Consider the following 11956-nt stretch of genomic DNA (forward strand, 5'->3'; position numbering starts at 1 on the left):
CAGTAGTTTAATGTTTGCCCAATAACCCAGCACACTGCAGGTTTTTAAAGTGAAGAATGTTACTTGTGCAAGTCAGAATCTGATACCAATTAAATGGTGACAGCTTTGCCAATAAACAAGAATATGCTCTTCCATGGCTAGGAAGGGAGACTGCCACAGCCGACAGGTCCCAAAGATACATGGAGGTTCATAATCCCAGAAAGGACCAGCAAAGGCAACTACAGATACTACTCACCACTTGGATCAAACCGTCAGGATGCGGTGTTGCTCTTTAAAAGTGGCAGAGTAACAGATTCAAGATGGCCACATGGCACCGACAGTACAACGCACGACCTTCTTCACCCGAGTCATCGGCGGTATTTAACCTCTGCTGGAGGGCCCACGACCCACGCGCGACTGGCTTCCGACTCAGCTCCCGGGGCTGCACGTGGCCGCCCCGCTAACGAACGAACATGAAATTTCACTCAAGCTTCTGAACCTAGACGTTTTCAAAGCTAACGTCGGTCTACTACTACAAGACCGCTGCATCGCCTGCATCTTAAACTAGGCCGAAAAGCCGTGTTCCTTGTTACTTTACCTCACAAAACAACCACAGCCGAGCGCCTTTCGCTAAACCGGACGCTTACCGGATGTAAAAGGCTGGAGTCTTAGGCACAAGCTCTCTTATAGCGCTGATGACGCCATTCCGGGGAGGTGCCGCGAGGGGCGAGGCCTGCGCACTTGCTCCCTCCGCCCCGCCCTCCCAGCCCCGCCCTCGCGGCTCCGTCCGCTCCGTTGGCCACCGCCTCCCTGATGGCCCCGCCCCTTCCTCAGTCTTCCGCCCTCCTCGCGCGTCTTCTAGATTTGCCCTGCTAGCGCGGCGACTGACTTTGACGCATGCGCATACAGGCCCCTCCCCCTTCCTCAATGCTCATCTCTTCTCGCGCGTCTTCTAGATCTGCCCTACTAGCGCGACTTCTGAGTTTGACGCATGCGCATTACAGAGTTCTCCCCTGAAGGAAATTCTTCAGATCTCGCGCTTAAGCTGTGTGAAGAAGGTGGAAGGGTTGTGTTGTTTCTTGTATACTTTAGGACAGTTACCTTAGAAGTCGCTGTTACCAAAACGCCAGGTTCGATAGTTCTCTTCTTCTTAACCTTTTGGTAGGTTGATTTCTTGGAACTACCTGTTTATTTTTTTTCTCTGCTTAAAAAACTTCGTATCCCCTAAGTAAGTGTTAGTCGCTCAGTCGTGCCCGACTCTTTGCGACCCCATGACTGTAGCCCACCAGGCTCCTGTGTCCATGAGATTTTCCAGGCAAGGATACTGGAGTGGGTTAGCCATTTCCTTCTCCAGGGGATCTTCCCAACCCAGGGATCAAACCCGGGTCTTCTGTACTGCAGGCAGAGTCTTTACCGACTGAGCTACGAGGGAAGTCCATAGTTTCCTGTATTCCACTGAAATTACTGTTTCTGAGCGCAGGTGTAAGTGGTCTACAATAAGTTATTTTGCTTTGTTTTTCGGGAGTCTGAGCTCTTAGGAGTATTTTTACTCATTTTTGAAAGCCTTGCCACACGAATTTGTACACAGATTAGGAGAAGACAACAGTAGCGTGAGGGAGATGCTTTTTCGTGCGTGTGTAGACATTTCGTCTGTTGCCTGCTCGCTCACAGTTTGTGGTATACAGTTAGCGTCTCCAGAGCTGCTGTTGACTTTTGAAAGAGCTCACCTGGGTCTTAACATCCGTGACTTACGTTTCTTTAAAGGTGAAAGTAAAGCATAAATCTATTTTTTGTAAAAGGAAATTAAAGATATTTAGGAATACTTTTGGTCCTAGGCATGTGCATGGAGTAGGAAGTGGCAACCCACTCTAGTGTTCTTGCCTGGAAAATTTCATGGACCCAGGAGAGTCTGGCTGGCTGCAGTCGTTGGGATCCCAAAGAGTCAGCAGGACTGAGTGAGCACTTGTGCTTGTTAAATGTCACTGAAATTTATTTTCTGTTTTCCATTTTAGTTTTCACCTCGTGTGAAACAAAAAGGTGGAGCTAGGTGAAGCTTTTACTTAGTAGTGGACAAGTTGGAGCACTGTGTTGCAGCAGTTGGCAGGCATACTGGTATCAAGAGGTCTGAACTTTCCAGGTGGCTCAGTGGTAAAGAATCGTCCTGCCAGTGTAAGAGATGCAAATTCAGTCCCATGATTGAGAAGATTCGTTGGAGAAGGAAGTGGCAACCTACTCCAGTATTCTTGCCTGGGAAATCCCATGGCCAGGAACCTGGTGGTCGATAGCCCATGGAGTCGCAAAGATCTAAATAGGACTGAGTGACTAAATAACAACAATACCTGGTGAATAAGGTGCTACAAAAGAGATCCCTGAAGATTCTTGAAATTGCTGAAATTAGAGTAAAATTTCTTGTTATGGTTAGGGTTGGGACTGGACAAGTTTATAAGGGCATAATAAATTTTAATTTGAAAGAGCTAGAGCTGTTCCTAAGGCCGACCTTATATCACTTTTTTCACCTTTACTCTTCATGTCACTATTGAATGGAAAGAACTGTTGAATGACAATGCTTAAATTAGAAATCACAGAGGGGGATTTTGCCAAAATGAATGTGATTTTTAGAATCTGTAATTGAGCATCTGTGTTATTTTGCTAAGGCTGATATGACAATATACCATATACTGGGGGGCTTAAACACCAGAAATTTGCTTTCTCACAGTTCTGGAGACAAGAAGTCAGATCAAGGTGTCCATAGGTTTGTTCTTCAGAGATCTCTCCCTGGCTTTAGATGACCCTGTTTCTTCACATCCTCTTCTCTGTGCTTATATCTTTTTTTAAACTATTTATTTTTAATTGGAAGCTAATTATTTTACAATATTGTGGTGGTTTTTGCCATACACTGACATGAATCAGCCATGGGTGTACATGTGTTCAGGGTCCCCACCCCCCCCAGCCCGAGTCCCCCTCTGACCTCTCTCCCCATCCCATCCCTCTGGGTTGTCCTAGTGCACCAGCTTGAGTGCCCTGTTTCATGCATGGAACTTGGACTGGTCATCTGTTTCATGTATGATAATATACATGTCTTAATGCTATTCTCTCGAATCATCTCACCCTTGCCTTCTCCTACAGAGTCCAAAACTCTGTTCTTTATGTCTTTTTTGCTGTCTTGCATATAGGGTCATCATTACCATCTTTCTAAATTCCATGTATATGCGTTAATGTACCGTATGGGTGTTTTTCTTTCTGACTTACTTCACCCTGTATAATAGTTTGATGTAGTACACCTTGCCTGTTTTTGCTTTTGTTGCCTTTACTTTTGGGGTCAGTTTCAAAAAATCATCACCAAAACTGATGTCAGGTAGCTTACCACCTATGTTTCCTCCTAGCAGTTTTATAGTTTCAGGTCTTATATTCAAGTCTTTAATCCATTTTGAGTTCATTTTTGTGTATGGTGTAAGATAGTGACCCACTTTTGATATTTTGCACATGGTTTTCCAGTTTCTCAACACCATTTATTGAAGAGAACTATTCTTTCCATATTGTATAATCTTGGCTTCTGTCATAAATTAACTGGTTGTGTATATGTGGGGTTATTTCTGAGGTCTCTGTTCTGTTGAATCTGTAGATTGCTTTGCATAGTATGGACGTTATAACAATATTCTTCCACTCCATGAGTATGGACGATCTTTTCACTTATTTGTGTTTTCAGTTTCTTTCAAAGATGTATTATAGTTTTCAGTGTACAGGTCTTTAACCTCTTTGGTTGAATTTATCCCTAGATATTTTATTCTTTTTGATGCAGCTGTAAATGGGTTTGTTTTCTTAATTTCTCTTTCTGATACTTTATTATTAATGTATAGAAATATAACAGATTTTTGTTTGTTGATTTTGTATTCTGCAATTTTACTGAATTCATTTATTAGTTCTAACAATTTTTGGTGGAATCTTTGGGTTTTCTGTATATGAAATCATGTCTTCTAAAATAGTGACAGTTTTACTACTTTTTTTCCAATTTGAATACTTTTTATTTCTTTGCCTAATTGCTCTGACTAGGACTTCCAATACTATGTTAATAAAAGTGGTGAGAGTGGGCATCCTTGTCTTATTCCTCATATTAGAAGGAAAATTTTCAGTTTTTACTATATGATATTAGGTATGGGATTGATATATATGGCTTTTATTATGTTGAAGTACATTCTCTTTGTGTCCACTGTTGAGAGTTTTAAGTTGCAAATGGATGTGAATTTCCATCCATTTTCATCTGTCAAAATTATATTCAGTTTTACTTTGTTTAAATATTTCTTGTTCTGTGAAACTTTTCATTACTTCATTACTCCAACTGGACTTTATTTTTTTCCCCTTTTTGTGACGCTTTAGTACTTAACCAGCATTTTTTTTTTGTGGTATCCTAACTACATTATGAACTCCTTGTGGTGCAGGACTGTGTCTAACACTTATTTGAAATGCCTAGCAGAGTGACTCATGTTAAATGGGCACTTAATTGCATTATCAGATGCTTTGGGTACTCAACATGTATTTCAGAAATTGAGTAAATTTTATATTTATTCTAAAAAGTCACTTATCTCCAGGAGATGGAGTTTAGTTTCCCTTCCCTACCCCTATACCATCTTGAATATGGGCTGTGCTTAGCAACTTTCTTTCAAAGGGTAGGGTAAGGCAAAATGGGGAAAGCATAACTTTACAGTAGAGAAATCTGGTAAATACTATCTAAGCCAGGTAAGCAATATCAGCAACAGTGATAAGTCATATCAGTAGTTCAAACCCTGATAAGATATGATGAGAACACTTCACCTCCTTCTGTGTTATTCTTCCTCAAAGCCCTAACCTCAGTCTATCCATGAGAAAAGCATCAACCAAAAGCAAATTGATGGATGTCCTCCTCCTGATTGGTCTGTGTGATTTCTCTCTGAGAACTGCCGATAGCAATATGTCTTCAAGGAAATGTGAAAATTGGGCATCCTGCCCCCCAGTTCAAAGCAACAACCGTTATGCTCAATGGTCAATTCAAAGATACCAGTCCATCTGACTACAAAGGGACATACGTCGTGTTCGTCTCTTACTCTCTTGACTTCGCCTTTGTGTGCCCCGTGGAGCGCATTGCTTTCAGCGATAGGGTGGAAGAATTTAAGAAACTCAGCTGCCAGGTAACTGGTGCTTCCGTGGTTCTCACTTCTGTCACCTGGTGTGGGTCAGCATACTCAAGGAACAAGGAAGGCTGGGGCCATGCACATTCCCTGATATCAGAGCCCGAGCACACCGTTGCTCAGTACTGTGGCCTCTTAAAGGCTGATGAGGGCTTCTCATTCAGGAACCTTTTTATTACTAATGATGAAGGTATCTTTCAACAGATTACCATAAACGACCTTCCTGTTGGCCGCTCTGTGGATGAGAGACTGAGACTAGTTCAGGCCTTTCCAGTTTACTGACACACATGGGGACCTGTGCCCAGCTGGCTGGAAGCCTGGGGGTGATAACAAGAAGCCTGATGCCCAGAGCAAAGAATATTTCTCTAAGCAGAAGTGAGTGCTGGGCCATTTTAGGGCCAGGCTGCAGTAGGTGGCCATGAGAGCAAAACCTCTTTTGTACTGTTGTCATGAAAACACACTCAGTCCAGATGTGTGGGACAACACTGGACTTTGATGCAGGGGCTGGAGGCCAGCCTTTCTTCCTCTGAAGAAGGCCTGAGCTGTGTTATGTGGCAGGTTAGCTGATGTGTGCAGTAGTATGGAATCACTTTTGATCTTTTGTAGTTTTATTAAACTTGAACTGATAAAAAACATCAAATTGATGGACATACTTTAGGATTCCCTAAACTGTGCTCAAAGCTGTTATGCTCATGAAAAACAAAGTCTGAAAAACACCAGAGGAGAGGAGATGTAATGACTAAAGGCAATGTGGGATCCTCAAGCCAAAAACGGACATTAATGGAAAGCTAGTGAAACTGGAATAAAGTGTGGGCTTTAGTTAACAGTAATGTGCCATTCAGGTGGCTCAGTGGTCAGGAATCCGCCTGCCAATGCAGGAGACACAGGAGATGCAGGTTTAATCCCTGGGTCAGGAATATCAACCCACTCATATTCTTGCCTGGGAAATCCCATGGACAGAGGAACCTGGTAGGCTACAGTCCATGGGATTGCAGAGAGTTGGACAGGACTTAGTGACTGAGCCTGCAGACATGCTGGTTTCTTAGTTGTACATGGTGTCATAAGATGTTAACAGTAGGGGATATTGGATGAGGGGTGTCTGGGAACTCTCTACCATTTTTGTACGTTTTTCTGTAAATCTGAAACTATTTTTACAATAAAGCTTGATAAAAAGTCGTGATTTTTATTTTATTTTCATTTTAAGAAGTGGCACATTTGTGATGATATCTCTCAGTGTGAAATTTGTGGCTAAGATGGCAGTATTTCTACATTTGAGGGGATTCAAGATCATACCTAATGAGTTTAGCTGCTGTTCAATCTTTGAGGCTTAGAGTGAGTTCTCAGGAGAGAGAATGTGGTAATAGAGGAATTAAAAATTGATTATAAGTAAAGTTTAGTTTAAGGATTTTAAAGGTAGACTGGAGGTGGAGCCATCAGACTGGTAAAATGATGGTTGGAAAATACTTAAATTCTGCATTGGCTACATGGACTGTATTCTGTACATTTGTTATAGAACACTCATTCTTCAACTATACTACCTCCTTCCTTTTAGGGTTTTAGGGTAGAAACTTTGGTAATCACCAGGGAAGCAAAATTTACATAACTGCACATCTCTCATATGAATGTTGACATAAGTGGGGGAAATACAGTCAGGAAATGGCCTGTGAGTCTGTTTTCACGTTCAGACACTTAGGAAGCTTAAACTTGCAATTGGTGTTCACTCGCAGTGTGACTTAGCAGCAGCAGCGTGATACTGCTGGTAACAAATTGTGGTAGAAGCATAGTATCTAGACAGGAGGAGATAGAAAAGCTTTTCTTCTAGAACATCTCTTAGTCTCTCCCTTTTCTTGCCACCCTTAATGTGTACTCTTAGTGCCTTATGTTTTTAAAAATTGTTCATCAGTGAATATGTAATGAATTCCTTCTCCGTTATTTTTATTGAAATTTTTTTTCAGTTCTGGACATTTGTTTTTTTCAGTCAGGCTCCTCTGTCCATGAGATTCTCCAGGCAAGAATACCGGAATGGACTTCTGTGCCCTCCTCCAGGGGATCTTCCAGACCCAGGAATCAAACCTGCGTCTCTTATGTCTCCCGCATTGACAGGCAAGTTCTTTACAGGTGGCGCCACCTGGGAAGCCCTAAATGTTTATAAGACTCCAGCAGATGTTTGTTTATCAAACATATCCCTTGCCTCAAAACTACAATGAAATTGAGTAACTTATAGTCAGTGATAATCACAATTTTCTCAAATTATTCCAAGCTCAAAGCTTAGGAGTTATCTTAGAATTTTTTTTACCACTTTATTTTTTAATTGAAAGATAATTGCTTACAGAATTTTTCAGTTTTCTGTCAAACATCAACAAGAGAAAAGAAAAAAAAATCAACAAGAATCAGCCATAGTTACACAGATGTCCCCTCCCTCCCAAACCATCCTCTCATCTTCCTCCCCATCCCACCCTTGTAGATTGTCACAGAGCCCCTGTTTCTATCCTTCATTTTCAATTTCTAGTGTGTTTCTATATCTTTCAACATATTTGTTATCTATTGCTGAGTCTCAAATTAGCCTAAAGCATGGTGGATTAAGACAATGAGTTTTTATCATCTCATGCAGTTTCTGTAGATCAGGAATCCATAGGTTGCCTCAGTGTATCTTTGAAGTTGCAGTCAGTATGTTGCTGGGGCTGTGGGATCCTTTTGGATCCTCTTCCAAGCTCACTCCCAGCTTGGTAAGTGAATGCTAATAGCTGGCAGGAGGACTCAAACCCTCAGCAGGTGAATCTCCGTAGAGCTGCTCGAGCGTCCTCAAGGTACCGAAGTTCGGTTTTCCCCAAAGTGAGTAATCCAAGAGATAAAAAGTCCCAATGTTTTTTATGACCCACTCGGAGAAGTTAAGCACTATCACTTGTTAGAGAGCTTGCCAGGTGGCGCTAGTGGTAAAGAACCCACCTGCCAATGCAGGAGACTTAAGAAACTCAGGTTTGATCCCTGGGTCAGGAAGATCCCCTGGAGGAGGGCTTGGCAACCCACTCCAGCATTCTCACCTGGACCATGCCAGGAGCCTGGTGGGCTATAGTCCTAAGGTCGCAAAGAGTCAGACATGACTGAAGCTACTTGGCACGCACAAGCACACACTTGTTAGAAGTGAGTTATTAGCTTCAACTCACACAAAAAGGGAGGGAAATTAAACTTCATCTCTTAAAGAGGGAAATGTAAGTATCTGTCAAGTTAAAGCTGCCACAATCAGAATGGGTGAGGCTGTGTTGCAGTTAGGAACAATCTAAAGTCTCAGTGGCTTAAAATCAGAAAGGTTTGTTTCTCGTCATGCTCTTGGCCATTTAGGGATTCAGACCAGTGAGACTTTCACTTTTGTAATGTTTCTAGGCAACATGAAAGGAGAAGGGAAGGCAGAGAATCACACTTGTTATTAAAGGCTTCCATTTTGAAGTGGGCCTTGTCACATTGCTTCATATTTCTGGGACCAAAGCAAGTTGCATGGCCATGCATAACTTCAAAAGGGTGGGGAAATGGAACCATACTATGTGTTTAGGAGGAGAATCAGATATGTCAACAAATAGCACTAATGATTTATACAGTTACAGTGCTATAACTTTTTTTTTTTTTTTTACAATTTTATGTCTACCCTTTTTCTCTATTGTCATACTGCTAATCTAAGATAACATATCAGTGTTGTCTCCTTACTTTTCTAATTCCCCCTTTTCAATCAAGTGAGTATATTCCTGAAAGGTTAAATTTAATGAAATTGTGTTTTCTCCATGTTAGTCACCTGCTACAGAGACTGTAATGGCTTACCCAGGTCAAATTCCTCATCCCTGGACAACATACAGTGTATGTTACGTTTAGCATGCTCTTCTCTATTTTTTTCATGCTATTTCATACTGTAGATGATATTTCCTTCCTATCCATCCTTTAAGACACATTTCAGTTTTTATTTTTTACAGGAGCTTTTCTTCTAGAACATCTGTTAGTCTCTCCCTTTTCTTGCCACCCTTGATGTTTATTCTTTGTGCCTTATATTTTTAAGAATTGTTCATTAGTAAATATGTAATCAGTTCCTACTACGTATCATACATAGGCCCTGTTCTAGGTGCTGGGGTAAGAGCAGTAAGCAAAGAAGGTCCACGTTTTTACTCGCAGAGCTTATAGATTTTAATGGCAGAAAAAGACATCAAGTAGTGTTAGAGTTCTGTCAGAGGAGCAGGACTACTACCGAAAGTCAGATCACAAATGGCTAGGTGAAGGAAGCACAGAAAGCTGGGAACTTCAAGGATGAACTGGGGCCCGTGGGAATGGATTGGAGTTTGCACACCTTTGATGACAGAGGTGATCTGCCCGAGGAGCCAGTCCTTTGTCACAGACTCAAGAGTTACTGAAATTGGAAGAGAATCCCTGGAGTTGAAGGTTCGGACCTGGCTGCTGCCTCACACCTACAAGATGAGCTGACAGAAGAGGCAACAACGTGCATGATGTGCAACAATGCCTGGTACCCTGCACTGGCCCTTCTGGTGTAAAAGTACATGACCGCTTATACCTGTCAGATCTCAGGCAGAACACCTCTGTGGCTCATACTATCCCGGAAATCTTCAGGGAAGGAAGTGAAAATGTACTACCAGCTTAACTAAGTTGACAGCATAGAAACCAACCACAATAAGTAAATTATATGGCATGTTAAAGTCGATAAGTGCTGTGGAGAAAAATAAGGATGAGGATGAGGAGTCTCTGAGGGGTAGGAATTGTAATTTTAAAAGGCGTGTTCACGGAAGGTCTCACTGAGCAGATGACATTAGGTCAAAGACTTGAAGCTGCGGGAGTGAAACGTGCTGCTATCTGGAAGAAGAACAGTCTGAGCGACCAGTGCTCCCCAAGTGGCACCAAACCTGTGTGGTGGACACCCTTCTACAAGGCTCCCAGTGAGCCCCCTGAATGTCACTCCCTCCCTTATGCAGTCCCCTTCCCTGGAGCGGCGAAGAGTTGAGATGCTACTTCTGTGGTTAGGTAATAAGAGGCTCTGACCTGTGTCTTGCCCCATTCTTTCTCTTGATCCTATATTGGAGAGGCATATGTGGCAAAGAACAGAGAATGACCTATGGCCCACATCCAGTAAGGAATTAAGGCTGTCAGACCAATAACTCATAGCATCCTGTCAACAGCCAGGTAACCAAGCTTGGAAATGAATCTTTAAACAAGCCGAGCCTTGAGATGACTATAGCTGTAGCTGTTTGTTGCAGTCTGTGACAGATGCTGAAGCAGAGAATCCACCTAGGTCATACCAAGATTTCCTGACCTACAGAAAGTGTGTGAGATGAGGTGTGTTTTTTTTTTTTTTTTTTTTGAGATGAGGTTTTTTTAAGTGAGTAAGTTTGGGGGTAATTTGGTATTCAGCCATCAATAACTCACATACGTGGTAAAGTCAAGGAACAGAAATGAGATCAGTTTGGATGGAGTGGAGTAAGGAAGTAGGACGTGAAGTTAGGTAATAAACTACCTGGTACCTTATAAGTCATTGTTCAGTTTTTAGGTTTTTTTTGTTTGAGGAAATTAGGTAGCCATTGGAGAGTTTTGAATAGGGAAGTGACATGATATGACTTTGGATTTACATGTTGAAAAGTCATGTCAATGAACAGAGAAAGACCAGTGGTGGAAATAGGGTTGGAGCAGGAAAAACTAGTTAAGCTAATGCACTGATTCAGATGAGAGTGATGTTGGCTTAGTGGTACTAGCGGAGGAAATAAATGATTCAATTCTGGATGTATTTTTATGGTAGAGTGGACAGTATTTGATGACTGATTGGATATAGGATATAAGAGAAAGGGAATGTGGTATAAGAAAAATGGCTCCAAGATTTTTGATTATAAGCTGAGATGATGACTAAGGAGTAGCAAGTTTAAGAGGAGGTGTACTCAGGAACATAGTTTGGTACACGTTAAGTTTGAGATGCCGTTTAAACATTCACATAAAATTGTTAATTGTTGAGTGAGGAGTTCACATATGAGTATGGAGTTCTGGGGAGAGATCTGGGCTGGAGAAACAAATATGGGAGCTGTCACAGTGGCACTTACAGCCACAAGATTGGATGCTAAAGTCAGGGGACAACATATAGACAGAAAATAGGATCAAAGATTGAGTCTTTGGGCATGTCCACATTTATCTACCAGGAAAACTATCAGGAGCCAGGCAAGGAGATTGAGAAGTGAAGTAAGGAGGCATGTGGTATCCTGAAAGTTGAGAAAGTTTTTCACATAAAGAAGGAGTGATCAACTGTTCATGGTACAAGTAAAATGGGAGTTGAGGAATGACTATCAGATTTACTGTGTGGAGGTCAGTTAAGATTAGGACCTTGTTAAGAATAGTTTCATATAGAAACAGACTCACAGACATAGAGAAGAGTCTTGTGGTGGCCACAGGGCAGGGAGGGGGTATTAGAGAGATGGATTGGGAGTTTGAAGTTAGAAGATACAAACTGTTATAAATAGAATGCATAAACAATAAGGCCCTATTGTATAGCACAGGGAGCTGTCTTCAATATCCTGTGATAAACTATAATAGGAAAGAACGTGAAAAAAAGAAACAAAATACAGGTAACTGAGTCACTTTTCTGTGCACCAGAAACTAACGCAGCATTGTAAATCAGCAATGCATTAATAAAATAAAAAAAAGTTTCAGAATGGAAGGAGTACAGTCAGTGACCATGGATTTGGATGATTCATCTGAGGAATTATACTATACAGGGGATGAGCAGTAGGACAGTGTTTCAGAGGGATGTGGGATTAAGGGTTGGTTAACTTCTAAGCATGGGA

At 41.7% G+C, this 11956-nt stretch overlaps 1 long non-coding RNA gene, 1 other non-coding gene and 1 pseudogene across 4 annotated transcripts in view; 1 reads left to right on the forward strand and 2 right to left on the reverse strand.

The window, feature by feature from the left end:
• The window catches only part of LOC136147919 (uncharacterized), a 41456-nt gene extending 40836 nt beyond the window's left edge, over window positions 1-620 (reverse strand). For all 3 annotated transcript variants that reach the window (XR_010659413.1, XR_010659412.1, XR_010659411.1), the window contains exon 1: window positions 236-620. This is a non-coding gene — a long non-coding RNA (uncharacterized lncRNA). The remainder of the gene's footprint in view (window positions 1-235) is intronic.
• Window positions 55-185, reverse strand: LOC136148154 (small nucleolar RNA SNORA24). The gene has a single exon (XR_010659450.1). It is a non-coding gene; the product is annotated as a small nucleolar RNA SNORA24 (small nucleolar RNA).
• Window positions 621-3194: 2574 nt separating the features above from the next.
• Window positions 3195-6094, forward strand: LOC136148118 (peroxiredoxin-1 pseudogene; annotated as a pseudogene).
• The last annotated feature ends 5862 nt before the right edge of the window (window positions 6095-11956 follow it).

Source organism: Muntiacus reevesi, chromosome 16 (assembly GCF_963930625.1).
Source record: "Muntiacus reevesi chromosome 16, mMunRee1.1, whole genome shotgun sequence".
Lineage (NCBI taxonomy): Eukaryota > Metazoa > Chordata > Mammalia > Artiodactyla > Cervidae > Muntiacus > Muntiacus reevesi.